The following is a 13008-nucleotide window of genomic DNA, read 5'->3' as shown; positions in this document are numbered from 1 at the left end:
CCCGTGGTGGTGGCTGTTGAGAGCTGCGCTCGCCCCGCATCGTGACCCGGCCGGCTTCCTTTCCGGCGGGTTAGTATTGGTTATTGGCGGCCGCCAGGCACGTGACAATGCAAATCGCCCTTCTCGTCGCCGCACGTCGCGGCACACCAGCCAGCGTCTCGCGGCACACTAGTGTGCCGCGGAACAGCGGTTGAGAAACGCTGTTCTAAGATATGCCTGGGTCTTTATGGGGGGAAACCATTGTTTGGAGGTCAGCATAGTCTTAATGTCAGTATCTACCTATTTGAAACACACCCTGGAGTTGAGGAGGAAATGCAAGAAAATACTGTAGGTGGATCTATGATTCTCCCCTTCATATCGTGGCTTCATCAATCATTCCCAAGCCAGTTTCCATGGGAACTGAGGAACTTTGAATCTGCATTCCCAAAAGGGCATCTTTCCATCCACACCCAGTTAAAATTTATAAGGCGCTAGAAATGGATCTGTCCCAAGTTAAGACCAAGGATAACATATAGGCTGTTCACAAAGACTGCCAGGAAATGCAAATGTTCTCTCCCCACCCCAACCCCAACCCCAGAATCTCCCTACTCTAATATCCTTACCCTAGGGAATGGATCAGTCCAGAGCAAATCAGTCGTGCCTATGTACTTATGAAATCAATAAGATGCACTGTTAGTTATACGTAGTAGCTAAATGGAAATGCAACAGTCAGAGGCAATACTAGTTGCTTGGGCATAAGAGATGGAATGTTGCCTTCATTCCCTACATGTATCCTGGCCATCATTAAAAACAGGTTTTTGGACTAGCAGGAAGGACCACATGACTTTGACCCAGCGAAGCTCTTCTTGTGTCCTTACATTAGCCATGAGTAGGTCACGCCACTGTCTTAAACAGTTGCTAACATTTGCTGGTCCATGGTGCTATGGTCCATGGGGTCACGAAGAGTCGGACACGACTAAACGACTGAACAACAACAACATTTGCTGGATGGGAGCTGTAACTGTGGATTTCATGAAATTTTATTCAGACACTCCTCACTCTTTAATTATTATTATTTTACAAAAATTGGGTTATATCCACTTCTAGTCTTCCACTGGCAGAAGTTGTCCCTTTACTGAAGGAAGGCTCTTTAATCTAGTGAAGACCTCCATTTCCATCAGTGGAATGAGGATGGAAACTCAAAACTTCTCCAGAAGGTTGGGCCACCCTCAAAACAGCATGAGAGGGAAGTTTGAATGGGTCTTTGTATGCGCAATCAATTCTTACATGCTTTTCAAAAGAAAAGTCCTATGAAAACTCCTTTGATGTAAAGGATGACTGAGACAGGTGAGTCACATCTTAGCTGGCACTAGTGATGATCTGCAAACAACTAATCTTCACATCTGTCTTTTGTGATTTTTTGATTCTAGGCCAGCTGCATAGACTATATTTGAATATTACTTGGGGCATTGCCAGCTGGCAACGTTGTGTATCTCCTTTGGAGACTCCCAAAGAACTGAAATGCACCAAAGAAATTGATTTGGGGGATGTGGTACGTGTACTCTATTTCCTTCATATTAGATCAGCATTCTTCACTATGAATAAGCCACAGGTCAACTGCATATTGGATGTGCAATCTACTTATGCAACTAGTCTTGCGGATAGACGGAATCTTTGGGGCAAATTACAGGGATCAGATGCATGTCCAAATGCATAGTAAGAGGTAAGACTCTTACAGGCCCATATCCAGAAACATACAGCTGCTTTTGGGTGGTGTGCTATGGCATATTACAATGAGTCCATTACAGTGGCTGGAGAAGGGTTGTAGTCAAGTACAATGGCAGAGTATATGCTTTGTATGCTAAAGTCTCAGGTTCAGTCCCTGACATATGGCGGCGGGCAATTCCTATCTGAAACCCTTCAGAGCCACTGTCAATCAGTATAATAAGCTGGATTGACCAATGTTCTGACTTGGAACAAGCACCTTCCTATGCAATTTCAGGTGATATAATCAGCCTTTCATCAGTATGTGTGGTGAAGCCTTAGACACATGCCAAAGGACACTACTATGAGAATCAACAGAGCATTGTTTTATATGCTAACTCAGAACATAGACAGTAAACTCAATATGTCATTTACTGCTGAGCATGACAGCTACTGTGCTCTTGTGAAGGACAGGGGAAAGAGTTATCTGGGACAAAATAAATGCAAAGTGTTTAGACCCTTCTTCTCAGAACCCAATTCCCTCATTGTTGCAGGTGGGCAAGGAGAGCTGCCTATTTCTGCTCTGAATGGGTGGGACAAATTTCCTCAGGAGGAGGAGATAAACAGGCTATGACTAGACTCACTAATACCTATTCCTTACTGCAAATTGGACTTTAAAAGTCTAGGTAAATCCAAGAGGAATTTGACCAGTATGAAGCAACAATAGATTTCTCAGAGATGTTTGCCTCTATGCAAACCTATTGTCAGTGTCATTTACTCAATCATAATATCCTGAAAATGCATGCTTATATAAAACGGGGAGTGAAAAAATGAGAAAGTGTCAGGATTGGGCCAAGGTGTAGGCAACTGTATCCCAAATGAGAGCTTTAGTGTGTGTTCACCAGGTCAAAAGCCCAGAGAAGAAATGTGTGGGATGAGGTAGTACCACAGATAGAAAGAAGGTTCTGAAAAGAATTCAAAGTAGACATAAAGTTTTTTTCTGCTGGAAATCTTGTTTAGGCATTGGGTGTATAAGCCACAGAAGCTCAATCAAGTACCGTATTTTTCCGTGTATAAGACTAGTAGGGTTTTTTAAAAAACCAAAAAAGTAGGTTTAGAATTGGGGCTCGTCTTATACATGAGTAGTGCTGAAGGGTGTTTTCTTAATTTGGAGTCCCCAAAAATTGGGGGTGTCTTATACATGGGGTTGTCATATACACGGAAAAATACGGTAGTTAAACTCACTGCAGAAAACAGTGTTTTAGCAGAATTGTCTTTACTAGACCAACACTAACACACACACTCATATACACTCTGTTTTCAGATGTTACAAGTACGGTAGTCTTCTCTCTCTGAGCCCAGAGAGGGCTCTTTGCTTCAAAGTCCTTGCTGTTCTAAAGTCCACAGCCAAGTCCTTAGTTCAGTTGCTTGCAAAAGTGCTGCAAATGATAGAGTTCTCTGACTTCTGTTGTCTGGCAATTTTTGAACTTCTTCCTCAGATAATCTCTTCAAAAACAGAGTCTTCACTCAAATTCACAGTTCCAACTGACAGCATTCAACAATTTCTGCAATCTCCTACCATGACCCAAACAGTATGCTGTCACCTGAGCCATTTTTTGTACAATGTTACTTGCCAAATCTGGTAAATTAGGAAGATAAGAGAGTCACAAGATGCCTGCAGGTGTATTGTGGAGTTCTTTCTCATGAAGCTGCCCTCTCCACAAGGGAAGACCCTCCTTGGAGTCCCTACTTTGGTTCCCCCTACTTTCAGAGGTGAGGCCAAGGGCTGGCTTGCCCATGAGGCAGCCACCTCATGCAGTGCAATGCCAAGAGGTGATGCCCCTGCAGGTGTTCTACCCACCCTACTGCCTCTCCCAGCAACTTCCAGCAAGTTCTTGTAAGATCTCACCAAAATCTCATGAGATCTCAGGCATTCTGTGTGATGTTGCAAGAACTCTGTGGGTTTTAATGAGAGCTCACAACACAGGTAAGGGAGGCTTCACCAGGAGTGAGGTGGTACCTTCCTGTTTCACCACAGGCAGCAAAAACTGGACACACCACCTCAGGATGAACACAAATTGTGATTTTTAGCCCTGAGCCATAAAAAATAATGGATCTCATGCTTCCCAACACCACCATGGCATAAAAACACGGATTTGAAGGACAAATCTTTATGGAGCCTCTTAATTTTTTACAAGGAATCCCTTCAAAACTACATCAACTCAAAGGATCATTTATGGGTCAACAGATATGTTCAGTGATTTGTTGGTGGTTTTTTTGTCATCCTGTTTAAATACAAAAAACAAAACACCACCATGAAAATTCATGAAGATTTATGACTTTAATCAATGTTTTTGTGGTGCTGGCAAGCACCAGATATGTGATTTTTATTATTATTATTTTACTGACATGTTACATATATAAATGAGTATTTCTCCTACCGGAACTACCTGTGTAAGTAGCTAAACCCCTGGCTAATGTACTGTACATGTCGAATTGCCCAAATATTCATTTTTTGTTTGGTTTTTGTTTGTTTTTAAAATATTGTTTCAATAAAGTATTTTTTTTAAAAAATTCATTTGATATGTTATTTGATGTTATTTTATTTAAAAATATTCATTTGATATGTCATTTTCAAAGTGATTGGAATTATTGAACTTTGTTGTATCCATAAATGAGAATGTTGGTACTGCTCCATTCCTTCTGCCCATGATTATGTGTAATCTGAAACTATGCTCAGTAATTTAACAACAGAAATTGATCCAATTCAAAATGCTACTTTTTCCCCCTACTTTGTATCTCACATTCTCAATAAAGTGGCTACTCTTTATATTAAACCAAGAGGGCTAGAAACTTACCAATTGTAACGAAAGCCCTGGTTCTCAGTTTGATCCTTCCACCAGATTTTGCACTACAAATCTGCAACTCATTTAAACAAACTCCTCTTAAACTCTGAGACAGTCCTCCTCTCCCGGGGTGTGGTTGACTGACTTACAGTGCAGCAGATGTTAGAGTTCAGTAGTGCAAAGACACATTTAAAGCTGTCTAGATAATTTTATGACCAGTAACAAGGATTGCAGAGTAGCTGCTCTGTTGTTATAAGATAGCGGTAATCAGGTTTCATGCCTTGGGGTCCCTAGTCATGTTAATAATTAGCACTTACAGGAGACATTGGGAGCTTAAAGTACTATGCACAAACATGCAGGCATCAATTCATTAGCTGATTGCCCAAATGGGAAATCCCCACTCTTTTCTCTCAGACATACTGTGCCATTGGCCAAGTATGATGATGATGATGATGATGATAATAATAATAAAGTATCTCATATTAGAAAAAAGACAGATACAGTATATAATGTAGATAAGTCTGGCTGCTGGAGGAATGATGAGAATGTACTGATCTTGATGGGTTTATCGTTCTGAGATATTAGGACTTAGGAGCTTTAAAAAAGAATAAAGTGGGAGGGAGAGAAAGGGTGCTCAGTGGTCTACTTATATTTAAATCTAAAATGACACCCAAGGAGCAAAAATGATGAATACGTTCAAAGAGCCATAACAAAATGCATGGCTGACTGGATAAGTGTGAATCGCAGTCGGAAGTAGCGTACATTACTGTATAGCTGAGTCAGAAAGTGGGTATGTCGCAAGAGAGAAAGATGGCAAGACATCTGTAGTGTATTGGATTCAATGGATTGGAATTCAATGTATTGGAAGCAATGGATTTAAACTACAAAAAAGAAGATTCCACCTAAACATTAGGAAGAACTTCCTGACAGTAAGAGCTGTTTGACAGTGGAATTTGCTGCCAAGAAGTGTGGTGGAGTCTCCTTCTTTGGAGGTCTTTAAGCAGAGGCTTGACAGGCATATGTCAAGAATGCTTTGATGGTGTTTCCTGCTCGGCAGGGGGTTGGACTGGATGGCCCTTGTGGTCTCTTCCAACTCTATGATTCTATTGGATCTCCTGGCAGCATGCATGTTAGTCAGTTCTGCATTATAAGCAGCAGCCTGTTGCATGGTTTGTTTGCTCGCTAACATTGTTGTTAGGTATCTTCTGTGTGGCCTACTCTTCATGCTGCTTCCAACACAGCTGCCCCACTAGCCATGTCTAGCCAAGGCTGCTGCTTTAGACATCATGCCTTCCGCAGTCTGCAGTCAGCCCATGCAGAGGCATACCTAGGCTCCCTTACGCCCTTGGCAAGGAGCTGTATTGATGCCTCCACCCTCTCTTGTGCCCTTGGCAGGGATGTGTTGGCAGCCCAGAGCACTAGAGGAATGGCCCAGGGAGTGTGTGGATGGGGTCCAAGCCACTCTGAGCCATCCTGGCCTGCACCCTTGGCAGGGGCCAACTTAACCAACCCCTAAGTACACCCGTGAGCCCACGGCAAGAGTTCAGCATGAAAACAACCTGGAACAGTTTCCCCCCTGGACAGTTTTCCAGCCCAAAGGCTGCATTGCCACATGAGCGACCTTGCAGAGGCCACATGCCAGCGGCTGGCAGCGCCAGGGGCAAAAAGTGAGCAGGGGCCAGAGGCAAAAGTGGGCAGAGCAACTGATGTGGGCTGGTATGGCAGGCTGCAATCCAGCCATGCATGCTTCAGACCCATACACACCCACACATCTCTGTCCTCCATCTAGGTAAGTAAGAGATCACAGTTCAATGAAACGTTCCAGTTAGGCAGAGGGGTATGAAACAGGGAAGATGAGGTGTGTAGTGTAGAGCAGGGGTTCCCAACAAAATTTTCTCGAGGACCCCTCATCGAGCCGCTATTGTGACAAGGACCCCCATTAATTCCTAATCCTAAAATTAAAAAGTGAGAGCCAAATTAAGAGTCTTTTTATATTTTATATTTATACGTTTTTACAGTTACAACAGAGCACTCCATCAGTATACAGTTAGTTTTAATTTTCAGTTCTTAATGAGATGAGTTAAATCTGTCCTTTGAGTCCATTATTTCTGAAATATTAGGTTCCAAACTTGAAACTTTCACTCTGAAATCCGACTGCATGTCGAGCCGATTCCTATATTTGTTTTTCATGAAACACATGGAAGAAAATGCTTGCTCACACCAATATGTGGTTGCAAATGGAAGGATCTTTTTCATTGCTTTATCTCCAAGTTTCTTGTAGTCCTTGCGTAGTCCAACGCTTTGTTTACAAACACTACTGTTTTGCAAAGAGGCAGCGCGCGCCAGGGAGGAGGGAGGGGAATGGAGAAGACAGGGTACCTGCGCAGTAGTGCACAAATGAAGCCGACGTGCACAAAGCATCTTGGGGAGGTGAGCGTTAGTAGAATGTGCGCGCTGCCTCTTTGCAAAACAGTAGTGTTTGTAAAGCACCACCTAACGGCATACAGCAGAACTACTGCCTCTATCTAATTCTAGTTTTGCGCTAGACTCTGCTCATGCAGGAAGCGGCCAAAACAAAAAATCTGTTATCATACAAAATATATTTAATATATTTTTTATTCTAATAGCATCTTGCGGACCCCTCTGGCATAGCTCACAGACCCCTGGGGGTCCCCGGACCACCTGTTGGAAACCACTGGTGTAGAGAGTGAGGACTAGATAGAGAGGTCTGGAGGGCCACATTCACCCCCTGGGCTTGAGGTTTCCCATCCCCTGGTTTGCCCCAAAGTGTTTTCTCCCACAAAAGCTTGGATCACATTCAGATTATGAGCCCCAGATAGACTATATGGAGAGAAAGTGGAATGCAGCATGAGAAAAGGAAGCAAGAGGTCTCAATCAGTGAGCATTACCGAGTCCCCGTTGAAAAGTTTGTGAGAGCTGCAAACCTTGAGAGTTTATAAGACATGCCCATATTAAGAACTGCAGAGGAGGAATGACGTGTACACCAAATGTTTGCTAAAAGTATCCAGCATGTTGCAGTGACAGAAAAGGGAAGCAACTACGTGACTGCTGTCCGTAGAGGTTATAACGCAACAAAAGAGGGACAGAAATAAGCCAGAACATTTGCAGTACTAGAACATTGACAGGATTTCAGCAGAAAGTGGTAAGATGTGCACTGGTTGGAAATGAAGCAGTGTGGCTGCCCCCAAACTTTTGCAGGTGCAAAACAGGATTGAAAACAGGATTGCATAGATAGGACTGCCTCAATAGTATCATGAGCACAAATAATCATGAATGCTCAATAAAAAGGACATTGGGAGAGGCCAAAATTGAGAAGTTGGGGGTGGGGTCCTGATTTAAGGTGATCCATGAAAAATCTATGAGGGACTGTTCTTCTTTCTCAACAATAAAGCAGGAATTGTCTGGGGAGTTATATAGCATGGCTTCAAACATTCTGTAGCAGCTTAACAGTCACAGTTCCTGGAAAGCAGCATTTGTCTGCCTAAATCCTCTCTGTGGGTTTCAATGAATGTGGCTCAATTCTTCTCTTTCCAGAGCATTGTTCACAGTTTCTTTGTGCTATCATAAAATTAACCCAGGAGGTATTCGTGATTAAATCTGGCATGAATCCCAAACATGAATGTTTCTCCGATTTTTATCTGGGGTATTTAGCGACAAGAAGTACTATGCCAAATGGAAGAGGGTCCAAATAGAAACTAAAATTTCAAATAAACGCTGTAATTCAGATTGGCAAAATGCCCATCCCAACACTCACAAAAGGCACAGACGAAAAGGACAGAAGTTTCTGTGGTTCCTTTCACTTCATTTTTACACAAATCTTAAAAGGAAACTCTGAAATACCTACAGGGCATAGGAGCTATGTAGGTATGCCTAGAAATAAGCTGCACTGAGTTCACTGTGGCTTAAAGGTAAAGGTAAAGGGGCCCCTGACCATCAGGTCCAGTCGTGTCCGACTCTGGGGTTGCGGCGCTCATCTCGCTCTATAGGCCAAGGGAGCCGGCGTTTGTCCGCAGACAGCTTCCGGGTCATGTGGCCAGCATGACAAAGCTGCTTCTGACGAACCAGAGCTTACTCCTAGCTAAATGTATATAGGATTGCAGCCGTAAACTAGCAACTTTTTCAGCCCAACGAAATGTTTCTGATTTCCAAATGAGAAACGTCTTAGTGTAGTGCTTCATAACGTACAATATGAATGATATAGACATGGTCATATTTGAATCGTTTCGGGTGGGAGACAGAAGGCTTACACATGTGAATTGGGATTTCTGTGGCAAATGCAGGTTTGGAACCTGGCGAGGAGGAACACAGGTGGAAGGGCAGGAGTTTCAGGAGGGAATTGGCTGGCAGGGAAAGGGTTAGGGGCTTCCCCTCACACCCTTCTCACTGCAATTTTCTCCTTGTCCCCTTCCAAGTGCGTTTTGCAAGGGAGCAGTCATATCGGGCAGCCTTCATCAACTGCAGCATAACCTTTCCTTTGGCCCTCTGCCTGTATGTCTATGACTGTATTGCTACACAACCACCCACTTCTCTTTTTCCATCCTCCAAGATCCTACTTTTCCACACCATTTCAGCATCTCTTCAGTCTGTTCTGGACTTTGGCGCCCTGAATGATTTCCTGTTTTATCATACATGTCCATCTTCACCCACCCTCCCTCCAGTCCTCCAACTTAATCTAAAATACCAAGCGTACTGTCTTGGACACCTGCCAAATTGCAGACACACTTCAAAGCATCCCGCATCTTCTTGCAGAGGCAATTACTCCCTTACCTCCTTGTATTCAAGATCCTGCGGTGCTGCCACATGACAAGCCCCCATGTGGATAACCATCTGTACCCGCACTCCTCAACCCACTAACTACCCTGTTTTCCTCCTGCGAAATTGGCTTCCTGGGCCTTGATGTGGATTATCCTTAGCATCTTCTCTTTGCAGATGTGCTCTCAGAACTCAAACTGGGCATTTGGAGGGAAACTCATATCCTTTGAGTAAATGGTGGAATTGCCATCTTCTTTTTCTGGCTCTATATATCTATGGATTTAATAGGTTGATGCACAGATATGTAGGCTGGGAGGAGGCCATAACATGGTGGCAGAGCATCTGCTTTGTCAGGAGTATGGGCAGGAGTCAGGCTCCGGGGCCTGTGGTGCTTTGCAGGATTGGGGCCTGCCTCAGCTTGTGCTGGAGAAGCAAGGAGTGGCCACTCAGGTGAGGCCACTTGATAACTCACTGCACCTGGTGGCAAGAGCTGGGAGGGATAAAAGCTCAGCATTTCCCTTCAGCTCTTTGCCACAGCAACGCGATCCCTGCCTTGTTGCATCTGGCCTCCTGTTCCTTGATCCTTCGCCTTGCCGATGCCTTGCTCCTTGACTCCCAGACCTTAGCCTCCACCTTGCTCCTTGACCCTCGGGCCCTCGCCTCCGTGACGCCCTGCTTCCCAACCTTCGGTTCCTTGACCCTGCGACTGCCTGCTGCTGGACCCTCAGCCCTGCACCATCCGTACCCCGTTCCTGCTTCCACACCACCATCTTGCCCCCGGTCCTGACGTCCTCAGGCGGGCCTCCTACCTCCCACCGACCAGACCGTGACATGCTTTTCATGCAAAAAGGTCTCAGGATAGATCCAGGGCATTTCTAGCAAAAATTATCAGGAAGCTGCCAGTAGGCAATACAGGGCTGGATGGACAAACAGTCTGAACTGATGTTAACAGGAGAAGCTTTTCTTGTTGTTTTTCTCAATCAGCTGCATGCTAGGGGAGTCTCCTGACACTAATTTCCATGTGTCAGTCAGCTACCATTGAAGGTACAAGAACCAGGTCCATCTACAAAAAAAGTTGCAGCCATGGCAAACAGACTTAGCAGATGAAACTTGTATTGCATGTGGATGCAATTCCACCACCAACACCCTCCATTATTATTGTCAAGTATCCTGTTTGCCTGTGTTCAGGGAGCAGAAATGAGAAGAGAGAAAGCAAAGCACTGTGTCATTGTGCAGGTGGAAATGGGAAGAGGTGTGGATGAGAGGGAAGGTTTGCCATAGCAAGTCATTGGGTCATCAGGCTGGGGACTAGAGGCCTCTAAGCAGCAGTCAGAGACCCACTCCAGGTTCAATTTGGATCAAAAACAACCTGTGCACCTGGAAGTTTTCCTCCCGCTCTCATAAGACTAGAACCTGGAGCCACCTAATGTTAAAGCTGAATGTTGAAAGATTTGGGATGGACAAAAGGAAGTACTTCACACAGCACATAGATAGCCTGTGGAGTTCTCTCCTACAAGATGTAGTGATGGTTATGTCCTTCCTCCACTGTCAGAGGCAGTATGCCAGTTTCTAGGAATCATGGGTTCGGCTGAGTGCGTTGCCCTCAGGTCCTTCTTGTGGGCTTCCATGGGCATCTTGTTTTTTGCTTTTTTTTAAATCTCTATTTCAAATCTTTAAAACATTACAAAATTATAACAAAAAACAAAGAAAAAGAAAAATTACTAAACATAATAGAAATTATGAGAATATCAAGAACGAAACAAAACGTATAAATGAATATTCCAAAACACAACATCATTTCCTCCCTCTCTTCCCACCCTTCCCCCCCTCTGCTTCCCCCCACACTTTCTCGACTTCCATTTCCACTCTGATATTCACTCGTGCATTTATTTTCTATAAGACTCTACAATAATACTAATAAAACTAACTCCAACTCTGTTTATTTTATATTTCTCTTCATATCTCCTACTCAACGCATGTTAGCATGTCCTCTTTCGAACAATGCTTTTTCATATAATCATCATAACTTTTCCACTCACTTCCTAATTTTTGTTTGGACTGGTTTCTTACTGCTGCTGTCAATCTTGCCATCAAAAGGTATTCACTCAATTTATTAATCCATTCTTCTTTAGATGGTACTTTACCCATTTTCCAATTAGCTGCTATTAGCATTCTCGCTGCTGTGCTTGCATACAGGAATACTTTTTTATGTTCTTTTGGAATTTCCTCATTTAATAGGCCTAACAGATACATATCTGGTTTTTTGGAATTGATTTTTTTCATCATTTTTTTCATTTCCTCATGTATGATATTCCAGAATTTAACAATCTCCTCACATTTCCACCATACATGTATGAAAGTTCTCCATGGGCATCTTGTTGGCCACCATAAGAGCAGGATGCTGGACTATGTTGGACATTTGGCCTGATCAAGGAAGTACTCTTATGTTTTTGAGTTCCAAGTGGTCTGAGCTGAAATAAATCTGTGAGGAGTAGATTCCTAAAATCCAGCTACAGTTTTGGATGAGTTTACAGTTGGGACAGTTGCAGTTGTCTCAGTAGGGACAACTGGCAGCTCTCTCTCTCTCTCTCTCTCTCTCTCTCTCTCTCTCTCTCTCTCTCTCTCTCTCTCTCTCTTCTTCTTCTTCTTCTTCTTCTTCTTCTTCTTCTTCTTCTTCTTCTTCTTCTTCTTCTGAGAACAGACTTCAGCTGAGGGCTCTGAACTTATAAAATGCCAAGTTGTTGGCTCCTACAAGTACAATGTTACTTGTTACTGAAAGGACCATGGCACTGGCAGATGCTGCATAAAAACAGAGCCCCGGGATACATGATGGCAACGCCAGCGCTGACTAAAGCAGAAGATGAAAAGGTTGTTTTTATAGACGACATGTTCCCAACCCAAAATTCAGGTCACAGTAACATCGTAACCGCAAAGTCCTTTCTCCCTGCTATAGGAAAAACATCCAGCACAGTTAGCTGTAACCTAATAATATAAGCCAACGGCTAGGAAACCCAAAGCCTCAAGTGGAAATCAAATTATGCACTGGGAATGGCCAGAAGCTTTCAAAATGTCCTTGTTGAGAGACTAAGAATTGCCACTAGGGATAATTACTGTTGGGTTGATTAATTTAATGAACCAGGAGTCATTTCTGCCTGGAATAGTCCTGAGCATAAATCATTACTTTAAACAATTCATTGGGTTGTATTCAATGAAGTTGTCCTATTAGTACAAGGACTTCAGCTTGTGCAATGGGGCTTCCTCTCTCTCCCCTCCCCTCTCCCTGTATGCCCTATAAACACACCCAATCTGTTCTGGGGGTTCCCCCAACTAGGGATGGGGGGCAAATTTAATTCAGTTTGCATTTAAGGTGAAATTATCTAATTTGCTGTTTCCAAAACCAACACACAATCCGAAACACAGTCACCCTTTGAAATTTGCACTTCTTTGAATTTTGCAATACAAAATGTGTGTTCACAAATGCATAAACAAGGGTAAAGTGTGCACATAAATGCATATATTAGTGAAAATAACTTACAAGAATGTTATATTAGGTGAAATTACTTTGGGAAAATGTGTATATTAAGTATAATGTGTGTTTTGTGTTTATATAATATAAATGGCCCTGTGATCTTCAGTATAGAAATTTAAGAAATAATAATAATAATAATAATAATAATAATAATAATAATAATAATTCCAGAAGGTT

The sequence above is a fragment of the Zootoca vivipara genome, chromosome 1 (assembly GCF_965207765.1).
Source record: "Zootoca vivipara chromosome 1, rZooViv2.hap1.1, whole genome shotgun sequence".
Taxonomy (NCBI): Eukaryota; Metazoa; Chordata; class Lepidosauria; order Squamata; family Lacertidae; genus Zootoca; species Zootoca vivipara.
The sequence above is the reverse complement of the archived record's forward strand: the minus strand, read 5'-3'. Positions refer to the sequence as shown.